Raw genomic sequence first — 24313 nt, 5'->3', positions numbered from 1 at the left:
AATACTTTTTCATGTGTTTATATGTAATCTGCATGCCCTCTTTGGTGAAATTTTTGTTCACGTCTCTACTCATTTTGTAATTAATTTTAACTGTTCAGTTTTGAGATTTCTTTATATATTCTAAATACAAAGTCGCTGCTGAATATATGAATTAAAAGTATTTATGAATTAAAAGTATTTTATTTAAGTCTATTTTCCCTTTTTCTTCTTCACAGCTTCTTTCACAGAAGAAAAGAGTTACTTCTGATGAGGTCTAGTTTCTTGATTTTTCCTTAATGGATTCTGCTTTTGGTGTCACATTTAAAAACTCTTTGGCTAGCCTTCAGGACTGAAGAATTTCTCCCATTTTTTTCTATAAAATTTTTGGTTTTTTGTTTTACATGTAAGCCCATGATCCATTTTCAGTTAATTTTTGCATAAGATACGACATTTGGGATGGGATTTGTTTTGTTTTGCCTATAGATACCCAATTTTCCCAGCATCATCTATTGAAAAATTTATTCTTCCTCCATTGAACTGCTTTTATGCAATTGTAAAAAAAAATCCATTGGGCATAATTGTGTGGGTCTGTTTGGGGTTCTCTGTTTTGTCCAATTCATCTGTGTGTTTATCCAGCTTTCAATACCATAATTTCTTGACTAATGTAGCTATAATAAGCCTTATCATTGGACAGAATGATTCCACCTACTTTATTCTTTTTCAATACTGTTTTAGTTACTGTCTTTTGTCTTTTCATTTAATTTTTAGAATTAGCTTGTATTATGTCTGAAAACTCCTTACTGGGTAGGAATTACATAAATCTATAGATCATCTTAGGGCAAGAGACGTCTTTCCTATGTTGAGTGTTCCAGTGAATTTGGGAAACTTAACACTACTCTCCAATAGACATTGCAGAGTTCAGTTTCAGTGCAGAGATATGCACAGCTGGAAAGAGCATTACTCCCACACTAACAACAAACAAAAACCTGGACTAACTGCTCCTTAACAAATCATTTTGATTGCACTACAGAACTGATGTAACAGAGTAAACAACTAACCAAAGATCCAAAGAGACAGTCACCTACAGAAGAAATAGGACCTCAGAACTTATTTCACCTGGGGCAGATATACATAAACACCATATAAGACAGAGAGAATAATTCCAATAGAATTTTAAATGATTTACTAAAAGTGGATTGTGGGTTGGAGTGAGAGAATAAAGCTGCTGGGAACTACAAACAGAGAGGTATTAGCACTCACAGACTTATCCCTCCATGAACTCCAGCACACATTCAAATGAAAATTATGGGAGGATTCTTACAAAAAATTCCCTCCCAGCATTGTCTGGGGAAGAACAGTAACACTGCTGAAACACTTGCAGACCAGCTTCTCCTATCTCCAATATGGAACAAAAGTCTAAATCTACGGGGGAGAGGCAAAGAAAAAATATTTTGTTAGGGCACTGGTAGAAGCCCACTGAAGCTGAGAAAAAGAAAAAAAATGAAGCTCAACCACTGGGGAAGGGACAGGTACAGGGCTAGATCTGGAAGAAGATCAGGAACACTTGGGAAGACAAAACTTCTGAAACTCAGGGACACTATAATTGCGGAAGACAGGGCTTACTCAGAACAGAGAACCACCCATCCACTCTTTACCAGCAGGCTAAGAAAGTGTAAAGTAAAAATGACAGTGGGATACAGATGGGAGAAGACCAAGAGAAAAATTCTGTCTGGAAAATAGCCCAAAGTAAAGACCCAAAGGATGAGTAGAAATTAGAAAAATAATCTCTTACAAACCAGCCTAACACCTAAACACAAAATATCACTTGAAAAAAATTTAAGTCTGTGGTAACCATAGCAACAGAAACCTCAAATCCAGTCTAACTCCTATCTAGATGAACACAAACCCCTACACTTCAGGTTTAAAAGAAAGAAAGGTGGACTGATCTGCAAGCATAAAAAATATTTACCTCAGTATCTACTGCTCTATACAAGATATCCAGCTTTTAACAAAAATTGTGAAGCATGGGAAGGCAAGAAAAACACACCTGTAAGAGACAAAGCAATTATCATATGACACAGACATTGGAACTATCAAACAGGGGATTTTAAAAAACTATAATTAATATGTTGAAGGCTCTAATGGACAAGGTAGACAACAGGTAATATCATGTGGGCAATTTCAGCAGAGTGATGGTAACCATAAGACAGAATCAAATAGAATTACTAGAAATAAAAAACACAGTAAGAGAGATAAAGAACGCTTTTGAAGTCCTGTGAGTAGAATAAACACAGCCAAAAAAAATCAGTGATGTTGAAGATTGGTCAATAGAAATTACTCAAACAGAAATAAAAAGAACTAACATGTAATTGAAATCTTGCAAAGAGCAGTGAGAGACACAACAGGTCAGGATACATATTTTAAGAAATAAATAGTCAAGAATTTTTCAATATTAATGACATATATTAAACCACAAATTCAAAAAGCTTAAATAATGCCAAATACAAATGAAGAAATATTCAAACTCATAAAATATTCAAAGACAAAGAGAAAATCTTGATGGCAGCTGTAGGACAAAGACATTTCCTACAGAGGAACAAGATTAAAGATTACAGTGCATTTATTGTCAGAAACTATGCATTCAAGAAGATAATGAACAGTCTTTAATAGTGCTAAAAGGAAAAAAATCTCCTAACCCAGAATTCTAGACCAGCAAAGACATATTTCAGAAAGAAAGAAGAGGCTGGGCGTGATGGCTCACACCTGTAATCCCAGCAGTTTGGGAGGCTGAGGCAGGTGGATCACTTGAGCTCAGAAGCTTGAGACCAGCCTGGGCAACATGGTGAAACCCCATGTCTACAAAAAAGTAGCTGGTATGGTGGTGCACACCTGTAGTCCCAGCTACTTGGGAGACTGAGGTAGGAAGATATCTTGAGCCCAAGAGGTTGAGGCTGCAGTGAGCTGAGATCATACCACTGCACTCTAGCCTGGGTGACAAAGTGAGACCCTGTCTCAAAAATAAAATAAAATAAAATAAAACAAAATATATAAAGGAGAAATAAAAATGTCTGCAAAACAAAGACTAAAGAAATTTATTAATAACAGACATATCCTACAGAAAATGTTAAAAGAATTTCTTCAAGCAGAACAACTTAGATTAGAAACTTGGATCAATATAAAATATGGATCTTCATAAAGAAATAAAGAAAATTGGAAATGAAACAAATAAACATAAAATAAAAATCATTTCAAACATACAATTGCTCTAAAAGATAACTGTTTCAAATAAAATTGTAACACTGTATTGTATAATTATAGCATATATAAAAGCAATATATATGAAAACAATAGCACAAAGGGTGGGAGGGATAAAGTGGTAATAACACTGTTGAAAATCCCTGACAATATAAGTAATGTGGTAATATATATATTTATATAGATATATATAAACATCTATATATATATCTATATATACATATGTATATATACACATATATACATAGAGATATATCTATATACACATATATACATATTTATATATAGGTATATAGATGTATCTATATATCTATGTGTATATATATATAATTATGCATATATACACATATGTATACATATATACATACACACACACACACACACACATGGAGAGAGAGAGAGACAGGGTCTCACTCTGTTGCCAAGGTGGAGTGCAGTGGCATGATCTTGGTTTACTGCAGCCTCCACCTCCTGGGCTCAAGCCATCCTCCTACTTCAGCCTCCCAAGTGGTTGGGACTACAGGCATGGATCACCATGCCCAGCTAATTTTTTTGTATTATTTGTAGAAATGATGTTTTGCCATGTTGCCCAGACTGGTCTTAAACCCCTGGGCTCAAGCAATCCATTTCCCTCAGCCTTCCAAAGTGCTGGGATTACAGGTATGAGCCACTGCACCCAGCCTTATGATTATTTTTAAAGGTAGACTCAGATTAATTTTAAAAGTATATTGTAAGCCCTAGAGCAATCACTAAACGTAATTTCAAAAAGAGGTAAAATCTTAAGTTTACAAAACAGGTAAAATCATTAAAATTCTGTTATTCCAAGACAGAAAAAGAAGAGAAAGTAGAAAATAAAAAAATTGCAATATATTTTAATTCAAATATATCAATAATTATTTTAAATGTGAATGGTCTAAATACATCAATCATAAGAACAGTCTTGTCACATTGGATTAAAAAGCAAGACCCAATCAATGCTCTTTACAAGAGACCCACAACAGCACAGACAGCCTAAAAGGAAAAGAGTGGAGAAAAATAGGCCATGCAAAAACTAACCAGAAAAAAAAGCTGAAATATCTATATGAATGTCAGGTAAAGTAAACCACAGATATCGACCTTGGTTAAAATGTGTGAGTGTCAGAACATATTTGCAACAATGTAACTACGACAATTGCCACCCTGGTGACTGCCAAGATTGACTTAGCTGAACTGATTAGCTAAATGGGTGCCCTTTTCTTCCTTTATTGCTTAATAAGGTGGAAAAAACTTTTGAATTTGAGGCAGACCTTTATTCTTTTCTTTGATCTAGTTCTTCTGAGAAATCTGATAAAGCAGACTTGTCCAAGAGTCACTCCATGAAAGATCCCTGGATGTCCTAGACAAAGGGCTAACTGGGTCTGGATTGGCCCTGCTCCCTGTCCGGGGGATGCACACAAACTCAGCTTCCCACAGTTCTGGTGTCATTCTACTTCCAGAAAAGTGACTACGACTTCCCATGGGCCTCAAGGTCTCTGGGGATTGTGTGGCTATGGTCTACTCCTGTAAATTCCTGATCCTCATATCCAGACTTCCTACATCAAGGAGTCTACTGCCTTCCCAACAAGGTTGCTATCATGCTTGTGCATATAGTGACTGAGGGTTTGAAGGAGGGGTGACTGAGGTCTCATCCCATGCAACAGACTCACAGAGCAAATCCTATAGAGCCCTGGCCACAACATGCCTTACTGTGAGGAGATGAGGAGATGGGGGTTGGTGGTGTGGGCTTATCAGTTTTTTCTCTTGCTCACTCTTTGTTTATAGGAGTTTCTACTTTCCCAATAAAACCTACCCTTAACTGATACCCAGTTATGTTTACTTTCTGAATCATGGTACATAATAGATGAGAAACACAGAAAAGATTACCTTGGCATGGAAACCTCTGGCTAAATTCTATTTAATTGTAGTCACCTCTTGCTTACAATGAAGCCATCTGCATGGGACTTTAGGAGACAATATTTAACAGACTCCACATACCTTTAAGAGAATAACATAAGCACATCAGCAGTCATTAGATGGCACTAACTAGCCTTTCCTGAGCTTATGGTAGGATTGGAAGACACTGGCTGTTAAACTACGTAAGAGTCAGGTAAAAAGAAAGGGTCCTCTAGAAATATGAAGAGCACAGAAATTCAGTCTGATTTATATATCTGTTAATTCTTTTCAGGTTCAAATATGTTCCTGACCAAAAATAATATACCACGTCCATATAACAAATTTATTACCTATATCCCCTTTTTCTTAAAGACCAGCAATTACATATATAAATGAAAGAAAGAGGGCTTAGACATTTCAGATTTGTATTGGCTTTGAACTTCAGATAGAGTTCATATTCACCCCTAGAGAATGTGTCAATATTCACACTGAATCAGTTTCCATAAATCCATCCATAGCAACAGCTGAGAGTGCCTTTGCCTTATGAAGGGCAGCTGGCCAAGCTGAGAATCACTTATAATAAGCTGTCAAATTTAATGACCACACCTCCACTGCTATTTTCATTTATTTTTTTTAATGAAGATTATTTAGTTCATAAAAGTTCTAAAATCAGCCCATGTCTCCAACTAAGAGAGGATGAGTCTACAGTCAGGTAAGACAAGAAAAATCAAAACAGAACAAAACAAGCAGGCTTTCTTCCTATGAATTCCAGGAAGTCTCAAAGTCAAATATATTAATAACTGAAATAATGAGATACATTTAGGTAAGGTCAGGCTGAAGCTATGACAAATTCTGAACCTTAAATATATCAAAGAAAACATTTTAAATTGTTATTTTTTTCACACAAGCAAGTACACAGTGAAATTCCAAGTTAAGAGCCATCTTAGTTTTTGAAACCTCCTAAAAGCAGAGCCTGGGACAGGGTATTACGTGCTGGTGGCTTTTTGGGTGAACTGACCCCAAGAAAGGACAGTCAAGATATTGGGAGAATAAGACAGGGGAGGAGATGTCAGATTCTCCTGGCTTCAGAGAAAGCTCTACAGCAGTGAGTATGATAATGCACCAAGCACTTGAGATGAGAGGCTGTCAGCGTGAAGTTAATTTAAACAGGTGCTGTAGCTGAAATTAGAGCTGGACTGAGAGGTAGTGACTAGGGCACCAGAGTCATCTTCTCTAGAGCCCTATGGGTATGCTTTAATGACTAAGACCTAAAATTGTGAATATTTGTACATAAACGTTCCAGTTGTAAGGTTTTTCATAAGAAAGTTGACTATGTTAATAGACCTTTCAGGTCCATGTTTAAAAACAGAGTGTACCAAGATGCAATCATCTCATATTCTGGACTAGTTGTTATGAACTGAATGTGTATCCCCAAAATTTATATATTGAAATCTTAGCCCTTAATGTGATGGTATTAAGAAGTTGGGGGAGGGGCTTTAGGAGGTAATTAAGTCATGAGATCAGAATGGGACTAGTGATGGAACTGATAGGGACAGGAGGCAGGAAAATTCTAGGCAGAAGGGCAGGGTCCCTGGCGAATCCCCACCCTCAAGCCTGAAACTGAGGCCCAAAGTGAGAACTTTATATCCGTTTTCCCATTCACATGTTGCATTTTCCAAAACCAACCCTGGTCCACCCCACCACCCATCCTGCACCCATAAAAACTCAGGCTCCACTGGCAGAGAGCAGAGAGAGGGAGAAGAGAAGAAGCAGCTGAACGTCAGAAAGAAGCAGCTTGACTTCATTGATGGCAGGACTTCCGGGGAAGAATACCTTCCCACACCATCCCCTTTCCAGCTGATAGCCACTTCCATCAGCAATAAAATCCCCTGCGTTTCCTGTCCTTCATTTCGTTTATGCAATCTGATTTTTCCTAGACACCGAAAAAGAGCTCGAGTACCACGGGAGCACTACGGCTGTCACACTGACCCTCTGTCCTCCCTGACAGAGAGCTACTGCCTCACACAAAAAGACAGAGGGCCACTGAGCTGTTGAACACTTAAGGCATCCACCGAAGGCAAAGCTGAAAGAGCACACAGTAACATACACCCGCTGGGGCGTCGGGGGTCACAGATAATCCCCTCCCAGATGCTGCCATGGGCCCACACTGAGTTTTGCTCCTGCTGGTGCACAGAAGCGCTTGCCCCGGCTCCTGAACATGCTCACCTGCATGCACCCCTACCCACGAGGGGTTGAGAGCTGTGGGCTGATTAAGTGAGGCACCCCTCACTTACTGTCTCCAGAGACTGACCATGCTGGCACTCTGATCTCCCACTTCCAGCCTCCAGGACTCTGGGAAATAAATCTCTGTTGTTTATAAGTCACCTAGTTTACGGCACTCTGTTATAACAGCCTGAACTAAGACACTCATAAAGTCTGAATTAACAATATTTTGTTACCTCTGGATCTCTGATATATTTAATAGGCCATCTAAGTCAGGTTCTTTGTCTGAAAGCCTTTCTGTAGTGGGAACACTCAATCTCTGACCTTTTCAAGGAGTTGGAATGATCAGAAATTGAGGGGGCAAAATTTGCAGAAACTAAAATTTGTAGAAACTGAAATTTGCAGGTGGCGAGAATGTAGCAAAAGGAAAATTAAAAAAAAATAAATTCTGTTTCTTTACCAGTGGTATAATTAGAACAGGGACAAAAGCCAGGGCAGGATCTGTGGGTGCACATCCACAGCTACCTTATCTAGCTCTGAGGAGTGAGGGTCATGACTGTTACACACTTCCCTGAGATTAAGTCAGATGCTCTTGTTGCATTCTTCCAGCGCACCCTGCTTATCCACCCTCGGAGCCCCACACTTTTATCACAGCAGAATGTAAACAAGATGGCAGGGCCCATGTACATGTCTTTTGTTCACCTGTGTATTCATGACAGCACAGAGCCTGTTACAGAACAGACACTTAGTACATGTTTAAGAAATTATAGAAGTTTTTGAAAGTATGTTTAACAAAAACAGTCAATTTGCCAAGCTCCTCTCTCAGGTCCTCATAAGAGGTGCTGGGATGTGTACAGTACACGATGCTGCAGGATGGAGTGCCAGCTTGGATCTCACCCTCACTCAGGAGAGGCAATCTAGTCCTCCACAATGGAAGCAAATACTGTTTGCATTTTCCCTGAAGGAATTAGAAATTCTACTCAAGAAACACCTTAGGTGTAAAATAATGATTATAACTAAGGAAAAAGTCCAATTTCTTATGAGTAGGTGCAAAAGAATAATACAAAATTGTATTACCTCATATATTTATATAAATAACACTGGAATGGAATATTAAAAATGAATATATTTGATTAAAGAGATAGTTGTATTGTACATGTTTTATTTCCTGAGTTGTTGCAAAATCTGAACAATAAATAAAACATTTTAAAATGGAAACAACCTCTCACTACCAAAGATGTAAACACCTATCAGGATTTGACAATCTGTTATAAATATACACAATAAATAGGCATTGAAAATTTAGCACGATTATTTGCTACTGTTTCAGCTGCTTAAAATAAACATGAGCAGCACACTAACAGAATGAAAAAGACAAAACAATCTCCAGTATCCTTGATGCAACTCTAAGTCAATTTCACCTTTACAATCTGGAATTCCAGGAGCAGATGGTTGGGATACGCCAATGGTAATCATTTTATCAGCAGCATATGGAAAGGAGTCTCTCACAGTGTAGAGCCACAGTATTGCCATTTCTGAGCCAGGCATGGGATTAAAACAAACTCCAGATTTTAAAACTGAATGCATCAGACTCTGCTTCTTAGAATGGTTCATTTGATGCTGTTTCTCTCAGTCTTACAAGAGATTTAAGAGAAGCTCACCATTTATTGTAATTGCTAGAAATTAATCAGGAGTGATTGAAGCCACATGCTACCATGGTAACCTGGGTCCTACTGAGTAGCTGTTCTCCACTTCAAAGAATTAAATATCTGTTAATAAATTAGTGTTGAAGTCATTTCCATCTTCCCACCTCATGCCACTCCTGGTCCCTTTGACCCACTCAGTCCAGCCCCCATTCTCAGTTGTATGAAATTAAGCAACTAACAAGCTATCCTTCTGGCATTGACAAATAGGTAATTGAGGGATTTGCTTTCAGAATTCCATCACCTTTGCTAAACAAAGAAGGGCTTTTCAACCTTAGCACTATTGATATTTTGGACTAGATAATTCTTTATTAGGGAGTAGGGGAAGGAGTCCTGTACATTGCAGAATCCCTGGCCTCTACCTTCCAGATATCAGTAGCAATCCCTCTGCCCCTGGTTGTGATACCAAAAATGTCTCCAGACATTGTCAAACGTCCCTCAGGGAGCAAAATTACCCATGGATACAAACCACTGAAATAAAGGAAGATCTAAAGCATGAAATACTTTGTAAAAAAAATACATAAGTGGATGCACCTGACAGTGCACATATTATGGTCCTAATAAGGTGTTTCATATGAAGGACATGCTCATTTATATTAAATATGTGACTCATTTTCTGATCACTGGACCTATCTACCTACCTTTAAAGCTTAGTCTAACTTCATCAAGGTCCCAATCTATGTATCCATTATGCATTTCCTTGAATTAAAAAAAGTTTTATAGGGAAATTTTAACCCAAATTAAGGTTTACAATGCATCTATTAGATATTTAAGGTCCCAGGAAACAGAGATGGTGTCTTTTTCACTTTATATTTGCTCATTTATAGTATGTTCATCATGGTGATTCACATACAACTCCTGACAGAACATTTTGGAAGAGCTGTAAAACAAAAATAAAAACAGGACCCAAAATAACATTATGGCACTGCAGATCTAAGAGTTAACTGGCCCAATTCCCAGCCAAACACTTATTAACAAGGATATTTATAGATATTGTAAACAGAAGGGATACTGGAAGATATATCATTCCTTCTGACAAAAGAAAAACCAAATCAAAACAAAATCCCTCAGTTTACTTCAACTAGAGCGCTCCAAGGAAGGAAAAACATAACCCAATATCTTGTCTTAAAATTAAACACTCAAAATGAGTTAACTATAAATACAGTGATTAACCTCATTAATTCCTGGTAGATAGAAGTGCTATTCTTTCTACAGTTAAATGCTGACACCTTTGCACAATCTCTTCTTAGGCATAAACATGCCAAATAAGAGGTAGGTATTCCTGATAACACAGATTTTCCCTGTCTCCCAGCCCTTAATTCTAACCCTTGAGCCCTTGATTAAAAGACATTCCTCCCTGCGTTGTGATACCACACCTGCAAGTTTAATAGAGAAACACTGATTTTGCAAATGGAATTGTAATATTAAACCTACACCAGCAGGACTCTTTATGGATGTTCCAGAGGACTCCTCTATTCATAATCAAGTTGTATCTGTTCTGGGCATATCTTTGCCCTCTCTACTATATTTAACGCATGTCAAAAATAGAAGTACTGGCACCGCACCTCACTCTGTGGGCTAAAAATTCCACTGACATAGGTAAACTAGAATAAAACCCGTTAAAATTCAGGTAGACCCTGCAAAGTTGTTACCTACATTTCCCCAATATTCCTTGAAGCCAGAAGTAATGGACTCACACCTGTAGTTGAAGGTCATATATCCAAAGGCCTTCTCATACTCTACAATAGCTCTTGTAGCTTTCCCTCCCTGACACTAAAGAAACCAAAAGGACAAGGATATTAGTTTGTTTGAAATCTCATGGCCATCAACAAACTTATTATCCCTTCATTTACTGTAGTACTTAAATTGATTACATACCTATCATCAATTCTACCTGAAACCACTTGCTTCACCATATTAATTGATCTTTGCTCTGCGTACCCCTATACCAAGATGGTCAATACCTTCTTTATCTGCAGAGAGCAACAATATATATGAATTGATCATGTCCCCAGGGTTCACTGAAGCTCGTCCTATTTGTCCCAGGTCCTCAGAAGAAGCTTCAAAGACCTAAATTTCCCTGTGATTCAGTTTGTGATATAATAAGTACTGAATCTCCCACTTTGTTTAGAGAACACAAAAAAAGAAATCAGTAAAAACAATTCCATCTATTTGCGCTTAGCCTTAGCAAAACAACAACAGTGTTTAAAAAGGTAAATTATGTCATAAAAACAATGCACTATTTAGGGAAAGACTTAGAATGGATTATCACTATCTCCTAATAGACAAAACACAATACCAACTTTTCCTAGACACCTCACAAAATAACAATTAAGAAGATTTCCATGCTTAATTGGGTTTTGCAGACAGCAAGGTCAATTATTTTTTTCTGAGATTGCTACCTGTTTATGGATTAAGTCCTCAGTAGGAACTCAAGCATGAGAATGCCTTTCATAACCTATAGAAGGCTTTTCTTTTTTGTTTTTTCTTTGAGATGGAGTTTTGCTCTTGTTGCCCAGACTGGAGGGCAATGCCACATCTCGGCTCACTGCAACCTGCACCTCCCGGGTTCAAGCAATTCTCCTGCCTCAGCCTCCCAAGTAGCTGGGATTACAGGTATGTGCCACCACGCCTGGCTAAATTTTTTTGTATTTTTAGTAGAGACTGGGTTTCTCCATGTTGGTCAGGCTGGTCTCAAACTCCCGACCTCAGATGATCCGCTCGCCTTGGCCTCCCAAAGTGCTGGGATTACAGGCATGAGGCACTGCACCTGGCCAGAAGTCTTTCAATAGACCCCTCTTCCATAGGCATCCCTAACTATCAAACACTGTTTTGTCCATTTGTATATAAGCCATATGGACAATCTCTTGTAGGTTTCACTTATAAGAACCCTCAAAAACCCATCTCTTTCTAAAACGTCCTAGACCCAGTTGCAAAGTCTTAACCCTGTGGTCTTAGAGAAATAACTTATACTGTAAAAATTACTGCAGCGGCCAGGCACGGTGGCTCACGCCTGTAATCCCAGCACTTTGGGAGGCCGAGGTGGGCGGATCATGAGGTCAGGAAATCGAGACCATCTTGGCTAACACGGTGAAACCCCGTCTCTACTCAAAATACAAAAAATTAGCGAGGCCTGATGGTGGGCGCCTGTAGTCCCAGCTACTCGGGAGGCTGAGACGGGAGAATGGCGTGAACCCCAGAGGTGGAGCTCGCAGTGAGCCGAGATCGCACCACTGCACTCCAGCCTAGGTGACAGAGTGAGACGCCATCTCAAAAAAAGGAAAAATGCTGTAGCTTCTGTTGGACTAGCTCTAGGTTCCCCCACATAATCTAACAGTTCTTCATTCAGTACAGACATTACTAGTAACTGAGGGCATGCAACACTTTCATCCAGCCATCAACCTCTGCTGAGATGCTGCTACTCTATTTCACATACTGTTCACAGCTGAATCCTGCCACTCTCCTGACCCTAACAAAAGGCAGGGAACCTCTTAATCATCTTGCTTCAGCTAAGGAACTTTCTGTAACTTACTTAGATTTATTAGTGACTCATGTAGTTTGAATCCTAACCTAATATTACCTGTTGTTGGATCGTGCCTCAAAAATTAAATGAGAAACTATCAAGAAGAACATGCTATCACTTATTTACGTTGTCCTTTAAAATATAGATCTCTACCTGGAATAAACTCATCTCAGATGGCAAAACTTGTTAACTTGTTGCACATGATAAAGAGCTTCTCAATAAACCAAAGACCAGAGAGTCAACATACATACAGACAACAGGTATGCTTCTAAACCAACATGTGGGGAGGCTTTGAAAATAATTGGGGTTGTACATCCACTTGTAAAGAAAGGACAAGTTGTAGAACTTTTAGTTGCATTATCACCTCCTAGACAAACAGCTATTATAAAAGTTGAGGCCCATGCCAAAAAAAAAAAAAAAAAGAAAAAAGAAAAGGAAAGAAGCTAAAAGACATACTCTAGCAGGTTATTGTGCCAGTAAGGCAGCCTCAAGGTAATAATTCTAACTAAATCCCTAAAGTATGAATCTCTGGAAGGATAACAACAGAGTAGACATTCTTCTCTCTGCACATGATACATACTCTAAGGTTGACCACACAACTGGACATAAAACAATCCTCCAATTAAAAAAAAAATCATACCAATCACACCCTTGGACAACAGTGCAATAAAAATAGAAATCATTACTAAGAAAATTGCTCAAAATCATACAATTACATGGAAACTAAACAATCAGCTTCTGAGTGACTTTTGAGCAAATAATGAAATTCAGGCAGAACTCAAGATGTTCTTTGAAACTAATGAGAAAAAAGATACCACATACCAGAATCTCTGGGATGCCGCTAAATCAGTATTATGAGAGAAGTGTGTAGTACTAAACACCCACATCAAAAAGTTAGAAAGATCTCAAGTTAACAGCCTAATATCACAAGTAGGAACTCAAGAAACAAAAGCAAACCAACTGTAAGGCTAGCAGAAGACAAGAAACAACCAAAATCAGAGCTGAACTGAAGGAGACTGAGCTGTGAAAAATCATACAGAAGATCAACGAATCCAGGTATTGGTTTTTTTGAAAGAATTCATAAGATACATAGACAACTAGCAAGACTGATAAAGAAAAAAAAAGATCCAAAACACAGTCAGAAATGACAAAGGAGATGTTACCATTGACTCCACATAGAAACAAAAAATCCTCAGAGACCACTACAAACACCTCTATGCACATGAGCTAGAAAACCTAGACAAAATTAATAAATTCCTGGAAATCTACAACCTCCCAAGATTAAATCCCGAAACAGACCAATAACAAGACCCAAAATTGAATCAGTAATAAAAAGCCTACCAACCAGAAACCCAGAACCAGGTGGATTCACAGCTGACTTGCACTGACTTGTACTAGATACATAAATAAGAGCTGGTACAATTTCTACTGAAATGAGTTCAAAAAATTAAGGAGAAGGGACTCCTCCCTAAGTTATTCTATGAGGTCAGTATCATCTTGATACCACCAAAACCTGGCAGAGTCGCACACACAAAAAAAGAAAACTTCTCGCCAATATCCTTGATGAACATGGATGCAAAAATCCTCAACAAAATACTTGCAAACTGAATCCAGCAGCACATCAAAGAGCTAATCCACCGTGATCAAGTAGGCTTTATCCCTAGGCTGGAAGGTTGATTCAACATACGCATATTAATAGACGTGATTCATCACATAAACAGAACTAAAAGCAAAAGCCACATGATTATCTCAATAGATGCAGAAAAGGCTTTTGATAAAATTCTACCTCTCTTCATGTTAAAAACGCTCAATAAACAAGGTATTGAAGGAACATACCTCAAAATAATGAGCCATCTTCTATGACAAACCCACAGCCAACACCATACTGAATGGGAAAAGCTGCGAACAATCCCCTTGAAAATTGGAACAAGACAAGGATGCCCTCTCTCATCAGTCCTATTCAACACAGTACTAAAAGTTCTGGTCAGCAAAAACAGGCAAGAGAAAGAAATAAAAGACATCCAAATAGGAAGAGAGGAAGTCAAACCATCCCTGTTTACAGATTATATTATTCTATATCTATAAATATCCATAATCTCTGCCTAAAAACTCCTTGATCTGATAAACAACTCCAGAAAAGTTTACTGATAAAAAACAATGTACAAAATCAGTAGCATTCCTATACATCACCAACACACAAGCTGATGGCCAAATCAAGAGTGCAATCCTAGTCACGATAGCCACAAAAAGAATAAAATACCTAGGAATACAGCTAACCAGAGAGGCAAAAGACCTCTACAATGCAAATTACACAATACTGCTCAAAGAAATCAGAGATGACACAAATGGAAAAACATTCCATGCTCATGGACAGGAAGAATACTATTAAAATGGCCATATTAGCCAAACCAATTTACATATTCAATGTTATTCCTTTCAAAATACCAAAGACATTCTTCAAAGAATTAGAAGAAACTATTTTAAAATTCATATGGAACCAAAAAGAAGCCCAAATAGCCAAGGCAATCCTAAGCAAAAAGAACAAAGCTGGACACATCACATTATTCAACTTCAAACTATACTCCAAGACTACAGAAACCAAAACAACATGGAACTGGTTCAAAAACAGACACAGAGACCACTGGAACAGAACAGAGAGCCCAGAAATAATTTCAAACACATACACCCATCTGATCTTCAATACAGTTGACAAAAGCAAGCAATGAGGAAATGATTCCCTACTCAATAAAGGTGCTGGGATAACTGCCTAGCATATGCAGAAGATTGACACTATATTCCTTTCTTATACCACATACAAAAATCAACTCAAGACAGATTAAAGACTTGACTATGAAACCTAAAACTATAAAAACCCTGGAAGATAACCTAGGAAATACTATTCTGGACATAAGACCTGGCAAATATTTCATAACGAAGATGCCAAAAGCAACTGTAACAGAAGCAAAAATTGACAAGTTGGACCTAATTAAACTAAAGAGTTTCTGCACAGCAAAATAAGTTATCAACAAAGTAAACAGACAACCTGCAGAATGGGAGAAAGTATTTGCAAACTATGTATCTGACAAAGGTCTAATATTCAGAACCTACAGAGAACTTAAATTCACAAGCAAAAATCCACATTAAAAAGTAGGCGAAGTACATGAACACTTTTCAAAAGACATACATGTGGCTTGTATACATATGTAACTAACCTGCACATTGTGCACATGTACCCTAAAACTTAAAGTATAATAATAATAAAATAAAATAAAAAAACAAAACAAAACAAAAAAAACAAAAGACATACATGTGGCCAACAAACACATGAAAAAATGATCAACATCCCCTCATTAGAGAAATGCAAATCAAAACCACAATGAGATACCATCTCAAACCAGTGAGAGGGCTATTTTTTAAAAGTAAAAAAAAAAAATACGCTGGTGAGGCTATGGAGAAAAGGGAACACTTATACACTGCTGATGGGAGTGTAAATTAGTTCAGCCATTGTGCAAGCAGTTTGGCAATTGCTCAATTAACTCTAAGCAGAATTACCATTCAACCCCAGCAATCCCATTATTGGGCATATACTCAAAGGAACATAAATTGCTCTACCATGAAAACACAGGCATGTGCGTGTTCATCATAGCACTATTCACAAGAGCAAACACATGAAATCACCTTAACGCCCATTCAACAGTAGATTTGATATAGAAAATATGGTACATATACAGCATGGAACACTATGCAGCCACAAAAAAGAATGAGATCATGTCCTTTGCAGCAACATACATCTGAAGGCCATCATTCTAAGCAAAGTAACACAGGAACAGAAAATCGAACACCACATATTCCCGTGAGTGGGAGCTAAATATTGAGTACATATAGACACAAAGAAGGGAAAAAGAGACACCAGGCCCTACTTGAAGGTAGAGGGAGAAAAGAGGGTGAGGTTCAAAAAACTACCTATTGAGTACTATGCTTATTACCTGGGTGACAAAATAATCTGTACACCAAATCTCCATAACAAGCAATTTACCTATATTAACAAAACAGCACATGTAACCCTGAACCTAAAATAAATGTAAATAAACAACAAAGAGGTTGTTTATAACATATAAATGCTTAGCCCCTGATTCTGAAAAGGAAAAAAATGGAAAAAATTTGGTTGTGCCCTCACTTTGATAATATCTGGGTATCTCAAGATGGCCAATTGATAACATCAGATAATTTCAAATGAATGTTAGCTAAATCTCTTGATGAAACTACCCATCATGGTGCAGACAAATTGGTTATTGTCCTAAATCAACACTTCTGGGGAAACATTAAAAAGACAGGCAAGATTATTTGTTGTGTTATGTATCACCTGTTAACAACATGACACTGGAGAAAGTGCCGAGGTGGAGTAGAAATCAAAGTTGTAAGGGTCCTTTGAACGCCTTCAGGTGGATCTTATCCAGCTTCCATCCTCAAGAACAGGTTCTGGGTATTATTGTAGCTTTCTTACTTGCCCAAAAGCTGTAGCCCTCATAGACACTAAAAATCTAACTGATTTTGTGCTTCCAACCTGGGGCATACCAAGTTTCATATCAAGTGATTGAGGCTCATACTTTGCAGGAATCATCATAAAAGGACTCTGTAATGATTCGCTTTGTATGCAAAAATTACACTACCCTTATTAACCACAATCATCTGCAAAGTTTGAAAAAAATAATGGCATCCTTAAAATCTGCCAAACTCCCAGAAACCCTTAAGCATCCTTACTAATGTTACTCCCACTATCCCTAATAGCCCTCAGGGACACACAGTTACCAACCACTAACTGGTAACTGGAAGGCCCATGTGTTCTGATCACCTCTTATTCATCCCATTGGTGAAGGAGGGAGTTCTCACCCCAAATAGTATGAGATGGATGAACACATAATACCCAGCACTGGAAGGATGAGAATTGTACGACTTTATTAGTCACGTATACTCATAGCCTGAGAGAATGAGGATGCCACCAGGACCACATGGTGGCTGAACTGTGCTTGGGAATAGAATGAAACAGCAGGGACTGTGGGAAGCAGGCTTCATAGTAACAAGAGCATTAGGTGACCCTTGGTTCTTACAGGAGGCTATAACTGGCTTGAATAATTTCACAGACATGCAAGGAGGTGAAACTCATTAAGTTGAGAATTAGGGGGGCTGCAGTTTGATCAGCTAATAGGAAAATCAGCCAAGTGTAGGTCCTTTCCCACTACATGGAGAGCATACCTGACAAGAGCAGGGGAATACAGACCTAGGCTTTTAGGGCCCTGTGAGGCTCAAAAATATGAAGGCAACACTTGAAATTTTAGGTCTCACAATACACCATGTGTTTAGGGAATTCATCCTGTTATTAGACTCCTCCCTTCTGCACAGAGACATGGCAAAGAATTGTGAGAGATACATGTACTATACCTATCACCAACAGATTAAGGCTGCCCTCCTACAGCCTCTTAAACAGCCTCTATATGCTCTTCAACTGGAGATTTCATCTACCAAAAAAAACAAACAAACAAACAAACAAAAAAAAACAGAGAAAAAATCCTCTTAAACCCTGTTGGAAGTACTGTTAGTATTGTTAACAACAGTATAGTGAAACTCAAGTCATGTTTCACAACAATCCAGAACTCTATAGAATTAGAACATAATTCCAATAGAGAGCCTCAAATTCAGGTTTCTCGAAGATCTTCTAGAAGCATCTGATATTTTGAATTAGACAGATGATCTTTGAAACAAGCAAAGGACCTTGTTTAGCGGACAACTTCTCCCCAACATATCAGACTCAGACTCCTGATTAATTTTCTGTCTGATTGGTTATAATAATTCTTATTATTTTATTAATATCTGGCTGTTGTAACCCATAATCCTCTTTCTCTTTCTGTATTATAATAGCTAGGTCAGAATGTACTAATTCTAATGTCTAATGCCACTCTTAACTTACTCCAAAGAATAGCCACTGCCAATTTACCAAATCCTGGGTATACGTTTCATCACCAGACCCCAATTATAAAACCCTCTGAATAATTCTGTTTTCATCAAATGAAACCAAAAGGAATTACAGCCAAATAATGCCATCATTATGTACTTATTATAAAAAGCAGAATAAATTACACCTATATAGACAAATGACTTTTCTAAAAATCAACCTATTATTTTGCTAGTGTTCCTCTTTCCCAGAAAAAGAACCAATTATTACAATCTATTGATCATATCATAGGTAATTCTCAAAAATCTTTCTAGAGCAGTGGACAAATTGCTTGTCACCAGGAAGAGACTCATAAAGATTTAAATATATAACCTAGCTAACATAAGGCTTCAGTTCTGACCTCATGTTATTAAAAACTAGTTATTTTCCTGGTTCTTCATGGAGCCATTGGATACTACCTTTTTCCGGGGTGGTTCTGTTTGCCCCAGACTAACACTTCATGCAATTTAGGAAAACTATTCCAAGTTTTGTCTGTATGCAGAAGCCTTTATTCTGTAAATCACCAATGCTGGAAATTCTAACTCAGATACAAGTTTCAAAACAGGATTATCCTTGATTATTTGGGCACTCAACCTGGGGGAATTACTAATTCATCATTTATGCAAATGATCATAGCAGTATTCCCCAAAATAGGAATCATAAAAATAGAAAAAAACACTGTAAGAAACCATCACTAACTCTGTCATAAGTTACTAATGATTCTACTTCTTCCCTAAATGGAATACAGATCAGTCTCAATTTATTGGGCATAAGTACTGATGTACAGTCACATTGCTTAAGATTTTCTTGTTGGCTAGTAATGATGATGCCTGTCCCATCGCAAATACTCCTTTCTGTATCTGAATCAATGAAACAGACAAGGTAGGGAAAAGCTACTGGGCTAAGGTTAAACTTCATGGCCTGCAGGATTTGCTCTTTTAGTCTGAGTTAGGCAATTAGAGTTCCTGGTTCTGAAATCCCAGAGAAACTATTGTTTTTATTTTCCTCATAGTGATCATGATGCTGGTTTGGTGCATTCTATTCAGAGTTTTAAATGCTTCTGTGCAGCTGTTCTCTAATTAAATGATCACCGTGGTGACATAACAACAAAAAATCAAGATCTACAATTCAAATGACTAGGGAGAAAACTGAACAACTTTTAAGTGGTGAAGATCTTGATTTTCAGCATTCCCTGTATTGGTCAATCTCTTAGAAATGAGATAATGACACAGAGGGAGGGCTGTGAGACTGAATACACCAATTGCCAATGGGGAGACAACATATGACAATAGTAGTCTACTTACAACCTCCTTAGCAACCAATTTGAAAAAGTTAAATTACTAACTCTGCTGCAATAAGCTCAGAACAGTCAAAAAATTATTTAAACATAGGCAAAATGTTCATAAACAAAAATTTCTTAACAAAATATAAACAAAATTTGGCAATATCTGTTAACAGCTTAATATGTGCTTATCCTTGCTTGATCCATGCCTCAGCTATTCCATTTTTCATATCTGTGAAAAACAGGTACACGAATGCAAAAGACTCTGTATGCTAGTGTTAACTGCAGCATTTTTATAACATAAAAATGAAAGTGACATAAATATTTGTCAACTCAGAAACAACACCATATAAGCATGCTGTATTTACTAGAGCAGGAAAAAATTTATAGTTCCATATTCAGTAAGTTAGACAGGTACCTAAAACATACTATTCAGTGTAAAAAATAAGTTACAGAGTAACATAAGAAGTTAAAGAACCATAGAAAAAAATTAAAATACCCAAAACGAAGTTTTATATTTTCTAAGAAAACATAAATAATAGAGGTCATGTATTACTTGATTAATTTTAAAAGTCAACAAATATAGTATGTTGATAGCAAAAAGACAAGAGATGGGAAGAAGGAGTAGTGTTGAAAAAAATCAGTGATTAAACATATTCCCTGACTAAGTAGAGATTGAAGAAATAAAGCAATAAATAAATATATGTGTATCACCTTAAGTTACAATGCAAAATATCCAAGAAACTAGAAATAGTGATAAACACATATAGGAAGGAAGGCATAAGAAGAGCTGAAAATGTAAGAGAACCTTTTCTTGATCTGTGAAAGAAAAAGTAAAATAAAGTCACAGACATGGATATAAACCCAAAAATAATAATTAAAAAGCAGTCCTCCTAGAGAGCAAGACACATTCCATGAGGGCAGAGGACTGTAGTTTTTCATTATAGGTACTTGTGTTACTTCCTTTGATTTCTTTCATCTGTGTATAAATATATTACTATTATTTTAAATTTTAAAACTTTACAAAAGGCTCAACTCCATAACATTTTGTATACAAAGCTCAATTATACTGTTTGAGTTTAGTGATATGATGGAAGTTATGATTTAATACTTACTTGAACACTGAGACATCATCTTTTGGAAATACACGTGAGCAAGATGATGGAGTAGGAAGCTTTGGACCCTCCACCCCACAAACAAGTTGAATTCACCAACAATACATGGACAAATTCCCTTTATGAGAAATAGGAAATGAATTAAAAGGCTCCTGCAACTTGGTCAAGTGTGAAAACACTCATTTAGGCCAAAGGAGATTCAGAACAGTCCTCTTATCAGAGACTCTTCCCCAGTGCAGTACCATATAATCAAGAAGAGATACCCTACCTCCTAGATTCATCCAGGGGTTGAAAGTAGTTAGTTTGTAGGTCCAGTGCTTCATCTTTCCCCATAGGACTGGCTTTTCTCTTCCCAGTATTGAAATTGTGATGGGTCCAGTACTGTCCAGCTACCTGGGAGAGAACAGAGGCAGCAGATTGAGCTGGTAAATGCCAATGATCCTCCCTGCTGCTTAGCACAAAGAAAACAGATGAAAATCACAGCTCTCAGTTCTCCCCTAGAGAAAGTAAGAGCTAATTTGTGTAACCAATAGCCCACCTTCTCCAGGGCTGCCCAAAGAACTAGCATCTTTCTTGCCAGTTTTTGAGCTCTTACAGGTCTGGCACATTCTAGCCACACAGAGAATAAAAATGGCAGCATGGGCTGATTGATAGAAACCATGGATTGTCCTTGCCCTTGGCAGAGAACAGAGCAAGCAGGAAAAATCCACAACTGTCTGCTTTTCCCTGGGGAGAAAAAGAATACACAGAGGCTCCTAAAATCTCTGGCTGAGCTAATTGATGGGGATCTTCTCTGTACAAGTCTGTGAGACTGAGGGAGATGCCTGTTTTGTCTAATTCCCAGACACTAACACAGAGAGTCAAGGAAAATAAAGAATCAGTCAAAGATGTTCCAAAGAAAGAAATAAGATAAATCCTATAGGATAAGTCACTGGAAATAATTCAGTTAGAGGAGAAAAAGGAAAAAGAAAACAAAAGAGTAAAGAAAGCTTGAGAAAGTCATTGTACACCAAGTGGATCAATATATGCATTAGGTGAATTCCAGAGGAGAAGACAAAGGATCAAAAAAATATTTAAATAAATAATAGCTGAAAACCACACAAATTAGGGAAGAAAATGGACTTCAGATCCAAATAGCCCAAAGGACACCAAATAAGAGGAACTAAAAAAGTTCACAGCAAAACACATTAAATCAAGTGGTCAAAAGTCAAAGACATAATTTTAAAATGCTAAAAGAAAAAAAAAGATAAAGAAATACCCTGTCAACCAAAAACACTATGTCTGACAAACTCTCAGACAGAAGAAAAAAGGGATGAAGGCTTTTCCAGGCAAACAAAAGCTGAGGGAGTTTATTACCACTAGACCTGCCTTACAAGCAATTCTAATGGAAGTTCTTCAAGTTAACATGAAAAGAAAATGACGGTATAGAAAGTATGAAATTCATTGGTTAAGATAAATATAAAGAAATATAGAAAGAAGTACCATATTATGGTAGTAGTGGTAAGTAAATCATTCTCAATTTTAATATAAATTTAAAAGACAGAAGTATTAGAAATATAACTAAAATATATTAAAAGAAACATAGTATGAATAAATACAGATTGTTATAATAAAACCTGTGGGGAAAAGTTGAACTGCAGAGATTGGATGCAATTGAACTGAAGTTGTTGTCAGCTTAAAATAAACTGTTATAAGATATTTTATGTAAACTTCAAGATAACCACAAAAAATAAAGTACCTGTAGACCTTAGAGCTTACACAAAAGAGAAAAGAAAGGAATCAAAACATATCATTACAAAAAAATCAACAAACAATGAAAGACAGCAGAAAAAGGGAATAATACCAAAACAACTACAAGACTAACAGGAAAAAACCTAACTAAATGGCAATAATAAATACTTTCCTATCAGTGAATACTTTAAATGTAAATGGATTAAACTCCTCAATCAAAAGACATAGGATGATTTAATTTTTTTAAAAAAAAAGCAAGACTAAATTATATGTTGTGTAAAACAAACCCATTTTAGATTTAAGGAGGCACAAAGGCTAAAAGTGAAAAGATAATGAAAAAAACCTATTTTATGCAAATGCTAACCGAAAGAGAGCAGGAGTGTCTAGATATACATAAAACAAAATTTAGTTTAACTAAAAGACTGTTGCAGGATACAGAGAGAAGGATATTTTGTAATGAGAAAAGAGTAAATGCACTAGGAAGATAGAACAATATATATGTACCCAACATCAGAGAATCTACTAGATAAAGGAAACCTTGACAGATATGAAAGGAAAAATATAGAGTGATGCAATAATAGTAGAAGATGTCAATAATCTACTTTCAATAGACCATCCAGAGAGAAGACCAGTAAAGGAACAGAAGATTTAAACAATACTATACACCAAATGGACTGAACATATGTATACAGAGTATTCCACCCAACAGCAGCAGAATACATATTCATCTCAACTGCACATGGATCCTTCTCCATGAAAGATCACATGTCACAAAACAAATCTTAACAAATTTAAGAAGGTTTAAATTATATTTTTATGGCCACAATGGAATAAAACTAGAAGTACCTATCCCAAAAGGAAAACTGAAAAATCCTCAAATATGTGGAAATTAAACAACACATCCTTGAAGAATTATTCAGTTAAAGAAAAAATCAAAATGGAAATTAGAAAAAAATACCCGAAAGAAAATGAAAACAAAACATCAAATTTATGGGATGCAGCAAACACATTATTAAGAGGAAAGTTTATTGAGATAAATGCCTACATTAAAAATGAAGAAAATTTTACAAAAATCAACTTGAGATGGATCAAACACTTAAATCTAAGACCTGAAACCATAAAATTTCTAGAAGGTAACATCAGGAAAGCTCTTCTAGACATTGGGTTAGGCAAAGAGTTCATGACCAAGAACCCAAAAGCAAATGTGACAAAAACAAAGATAAATAGATAGGACCTAATTAAACTAAAAAGCTTCTGCACAGCAAAAGAAATAATCAGCAGAGTAAACAGCCAATCCATAGAGTAGGAGAAAATATTCACAACTATGCATCTAACAAAGGCCTGATAGCCAGAATCTACAAGGAATGCAAACAAGTCAGCAAGAAAAAAACAAGTAGTCTCATCAAAAAATGGGCTAAGAACATGAATAGTCAATTCTCAAAAGAAGATATAAAAATGGCCAAAAAATACTCGACATCACTAATAGAGAAAACCGGAATGCACTGCTGCCTTACTCCTGCAAGAATGGTTGTAATTAAAAAATCAAGAAATAATAGATGTTGGCATCATTGTGGTAGAAAAGGAACACTTTTACATGCTGAT

At 36.9% G+C, this 24313-nt stretch overlaps 1 long non-coding RNA gene across 1 annotated transcript in view; it reads right to left on the bottom strand.

Annotated features, from left to right (window-relative positions):
• Window positions 1–24313, bottom strand: part of LOC129526645 (uncharacterized) — a 332433-nt gene that overhangs the window by 118271 nt on the left and 189849 nt on the right. The window contains exon 2 of the long non-coding RNA XR_008671354.2: window positions 21249–21373. This is a non-coding gene — a long non-coding RNA (uncharacterized lncRNA). The remainder of the gene's footprint in view (window positions 1–21248; window positions 21374–24313) is intronic.

This window comes from Gorilla gorilla, chromosome 15 (assembly GCF_029281585.2).
Source record: "Gorilla gorilla gorilla isolate KB3781 chromosome 15, NHGRI_mGorGor1-v2.1_pri, whole genome shotgun sequence".
NCBI lineage: Eukaryota > Metazoa > Chordata > Mammalia > Primates > Hominidae > Gorilla > Gorilla gorilla.
This window is presented reverse-complemented; position numbering and strand designations above follow the sequence as displayed.